At 37.1% G+C, this 4,888-nt stretch overlaps 1 pseudogene; it reads left to right on the top strand.

The window, feature by feature from the left end:
* The first annotated feature begins 328 nt into the window (after nt 1-328).
* LOC103750369 lies at nt 329-1,234 on the top strand (annotated as a pseudogene).
* Nucleotides 1,235-4,888: the final 3,654 nt, after the last annotated feature.

The raw sequence follows: 4,888 nt of genomic DNA, 5'->3' as shown, positions 1-4,888 counted from the left end.
CACCCTCTTCTGGCTTCCAAAGTCAGTCCATGACATGAGTGTATGTGCATACAGGAAGGCCAAACACTAATACACATAAGAAACAAATAATTTTTAAAAATAAATAAGTTTTAAAATGAAAGAAGAGATGGAGGGGATGGAGTACATATGAGAGGCAGGAAATAATGAAAGAAAATTTTAGGTAAAGTTTAAAGTAGTTTAAAAAGTATAAAGTAGTTTCCTGACATTATTTCCACAGAGTATCTCTGATTATCAGTGTAATTCTTTCATAATGAGTCAAGTTTTTGTTCATTTCTCATAACCTGGCAGGCAGTGAGAAGAACCTACAATGCCCAATGTCACTGCAGTTAACCAATTCATCTTGCTGGGGTTCTCATCCAGGAACTGCAGACTTTGTGTGAAGTGCTCTTCCTGGTGATGTACCTGGCATCCCTAATGAGTAATTTCATCATCATCACTCTCATCACTCTGGACCTGCAGCTTCTTCCTAAAGAATTTGTCTCTCTTGGATGTCTTCCTTGTGTCGGTCCCAATCCCCAATTTCATTGTCAATAGCCTAACTCGTAATAGCTCCATTTCCATCCTAGGATGTGCCTTCCAGATATTTTTAATGACTTCCTTCTCAAGAGGAGATGTATTTGTCCTGACTGCCATGTCCTATGACTGCTCTGTAGCCATCTGCTGTCTCCTGCACTATGAGGCCATCATGGGTGATGGTGCCTGTATGCTGATGGCAGGCTTTTCATGGGCCACTGGAGTATTCTTTGGGGCTATATACACAGCTGGCACCTTTTCCATGAATTTCTGTGATCCTTTATTACTGAGGATTTCCTGCTCTGGTACACTGGTGGTCATTTATTCAAGTATTGGAATTGGCATGTGTCCATGCATGTCATGTTTCATCTGTGTTGTGATCTCTTGCTTTTACATTTTCTCCACTGTCATGAAGATTCCTACCACTAAAGGTCAGTCCAAAGCCTTTGGCACCTGCCTGCCTCACCTCATTGTTTTCACTATTTTCACTGTAACTGCTTGTTTTGTTTATCTGAAGACATCATCTAATTCTCCAGTTACAGACAGGCTGTTTGCTATGATAAACACTGTGCTGCCTCCAGCCTTTAATCCTGTGATCTACAGCCTGAGGAATGCTGTTGTCAATTGGGCTTTGAAGAGGTTGCTACATATTTGTTCAAGGCTCTCACTTCACATAACACTTCAAAGTATCTTCCAGTAGCATAATGCATCACCATTTACAGCAAAGTTTTATGATTTTCAACTTTGGAAAGACAGAGGTAGATAAAATTTTCCCTAGGAACTGTGAACAAAAGTTCCCAGGAAAACCTGCATTTTAAAATGGAACATTCTACAGAGGCTGATCAACTGATTAGAACTTCAATGATTGTAGACTGTTTGGCATCTACAAAAGTCTAATTATCATTCATCTTGACCATACTTAACCTCTTAAATAGCCACTATTTGACTATTTTTTTAAACTAATTATCCTGTGACTAACAGATAAAAATCTTTTGGAGTGTGTTAACTAACAAACCCCTAGCTCTCACCAAAGAAAAGCCTGAGTGTCATCAGATAGCATCTGAGATCTGTAGCTAAGATTTCTGTTTAACTATAACTGCTTATTTCATGTTTCCACCAATGTTTTTTGTAAAGTGTCTCAATTTTCAACTTTCCTTTGTTTTCTTACTATAAAAACTCCATGAAACTGCTTCCACATTGGAATATGAATATGGACCAATCTGAATCTCTGTTTCCTGGCCGTGTTCACTCATATTTGGCTCCAGAATTAACTGTGTCTTATTTCTTTGAGATGAGTGTTGTTTTAATGCATTCAAAGAAGAATATGAGAGCATTTTTTGTATTTTTATGGCTGGATAATTTGATTGTATCAGGTTAACATATAAAATCAAGATACTCATTTTGCAATTCTTTGATATAATGTTTGAATTTGGTAGTACAACTTTTCAAATGATCGGTTATTTTTCCTGGTAAGATTTCAGATTTGCTTATTTTAGTACAGGGGAGAAAGAGCAGAGGAGATGAATGGTGGGGACAAGGAAAAAGTGAAGAACCCTGCAAGTTTAGAGCCTGCTTGGAGGTCAGATATGTGGAGTACTGGCATCCACGTGGCAGGGAGAAGGGTGCTTCATAGGGAAAAAAAAAGTCCTGGGGCAACCCAAAGCATTTGAGCAAGCATGTTTAGAAAAGGGATGTGAAGAAAAAAAGAAGAGATTGTGCTTTTCTGAAGAATTCAGAAAAATAGGCAGTCTTATAGAGACTCGCATGTCTGTGGCTGGGTCCAGAAGCACTGCACTAGGAGGCAGGATTCCAGGCAGAAAAAGTTCACTATCTCATTAATGCAGTAGATATTTCATCCATCTATTTAGCATGACTTAAGATGAACCTGCCTTCCTATGAATGGTCCTATGACCAGGTGATTAAACAATGAAACTGGAAAAGTGAGTCTTCCAATGGATAAACTAGAAATTTTATAATCTTTATCAGTTAATCTTATGGAACTTTATGATAATCTAAGAATTTGCAAACTCATTTTTTCTGTTTCACTCACTTAAGAAATAATGTAAGCCTGGTTGTGGTGGCACACAATTTTATTCCCAGAATTTCAGGGCAGAGGCAGAGGAAGGCAGAGCTCTCTGAGCTTGAGGTCAGTATGGTGTACATGGCAAGTTCCAGGCCAGCCGAGAATACAAAGAGACTCTGTCTCAAAAAAAAAAAAAATTAAAAGAAAGGCATACCAGCCACTAACATAAACTCACACACTGTCTGATAGTTTTTCTACTATTGAGGAAGAGCAACAGTAGAAACAGAAATGAGTAGGTTCACAACAGTGGAGATTTAACCTAGTCTATAAAGTAGCATCAGAAGAGATGCTTAAAGCAAAGACACACCTGGAGGAAGACAGCAAAAACCAAGTTCTGAAACACAAATAGTAACCTCAGATACTATGATTATTAGCGTTAAGACACTAGTGAGGTCTAAATCTGGATGCATATGGTGCAGCAATTTCCTTTGAATAGAAATATTCCCTCTGAGAGAGAGAGTAGGGAAACTTATGAGACTCAGAAGAAAACAGTTTCAAGTTCTAGAGGCCTCAATTTTAAAAATTCTAATGCATTTCCTAAAAACTACTGAAGTAGTAAACAACTGTTCTGGAAAGGAGTCTGTCTGAACATCCTAGCCACCTGGAAGATACTCCCTGACCTGTCATTCTATTTATAAATCAAGCAGAGAGTACCAGAGATGGAGTTTTGGGGAGTTTTCAGAAATGCTTAGCCGGGGAAGGGGAATAGGGAACTTCTTGGTGATATAGCTGCCTTTGAGTCTTCTATGCTTTTGTAAGAAACTACAATAAACTCGTTGGCTCACCAAATTGGACTGTGATGGAATCAAGAATTTGGTCTATCTTTGGTTTCCTGTCTGCTCTGTTTTGTTTCTCCCCAGGAAAAGTTAACACTGTATGTGTCTCTCAACTGAATTCCTGCAATCCAGGATAGCACTATTTTGAGTTATGTGAAAGTAAATTTTTTCCATATATGTATCAAAGAGTCTATGGAAACTATTACAACTGTAGAAAAAGTCACTTTGTTATGATAGATTTCCTTTGGGTTATTTCCCAGTGTCTTCAAATGCAAAATATTTATCTTTATTACCCGTATAATCTGCAATGAGATGTTTTACAAGAATAAATATCTGTGCTCTATATTTAATTATTCTAACCATTGAGTTTTCTATGATATTTTCATGATGTACACAAACTTCTAGTTATGTTAGCAAAGTTTTAAGTTACTTTGTAAAAGTACTAATAGACTGGGACTCATAGTTTGGGAAAATGTCTACCTCTCTCATTACCCTGTCACAAATGAGACAAATCATATAATCAAGAAACAAAGGAATGCAGCCTTCTGGGGTATACACTGGGTCTTCAAAATCACTGTAAGCAGCAAATTCCCTGAGCAATATGCTTTGCAGTTCCCAGAACCTCTATCAGATTTTATACATATGTATATGTGTGTGTGTGTATATATATATATACATATATATATGTATAACAATCGTGTTCACTTGACTATAAGCTCATATTTACTGGAAAATGTTCCCATTGTGCCTGACTGACCTGATTTCCATATTGTAGGAATGAATTTTCTGGGAATACCTTCTGTTGCAAGTAAGAACATGGTGCTTCTTTTATTAAAACAAATAAGTGTGTTTGTGCCAGGGGAGACAGACTCTGAATGATAGTTCTGGGCAAAGGGAATCTTACCTAAACTCTAACCAAATTTAATCTTATGTTTTGAGACCTTTTAATACTATCTCCGCTTATTTATGATATAAACAAGCTTGTTGTGCCTTGGGATCCTTTCGTAGCCTTAAAAATATCATTAATCACTTATGAGCCTTCCTTGCCCCAACTCAGAATAATGTGACAGTGTGTGTGTGTGTGTGTGTGTGTGTGTGTATGTGTGAGAGAGAGAGAAAGAGAGAGTTAGGAAAATATCAAGTACAGAAAACAGTGACTATTCATTGGAAGCAAGGAATCATTCCATTTATATTTTTAAAAGTTAGGATTATATTGATAACATCTATTTGTGGTCACATGTGCTCTTCTGGGTCAGTAATGGTCAAATAGAGAAAATATTATGAAAAGATGATAAGATAGATTCCTTATTCCCCATATCAAACTTGATGAATTGTTTTGATAAAGATAAAACAAGGCCTTTGTTCCAGAGAGAAAAATTTTGTTCTAAGAGAAATTTTCTGTGAACACAGTACTAGGAGAAATCTGAAGGAGCAGCCTAGACCCTACTTTGATTTTTTGAAAAAATTTTATTGAAGTGTTGGAGAGATGGCTCAG

This window comes from Nannospalax galili, unplaced genomic scaffold, assembly GCF_000622305.1.
Source record: "Nannospalax galili isolate Female #2095 unplaced genomic scaffold, S.galili_v1.0 scaffold627, whole genome shotgun sequence".
NCBI lineage: Eukaryota > Metazoa > Chordata > Mammalia > Rodentia > Spalacidae > Nannospalax > Nannospalax galili.
The sequence above is the reverse complement of the archived record's forward strand: the minus strand, read 5'-3'. Positions and strand labels throughout refer to the sequence as shown.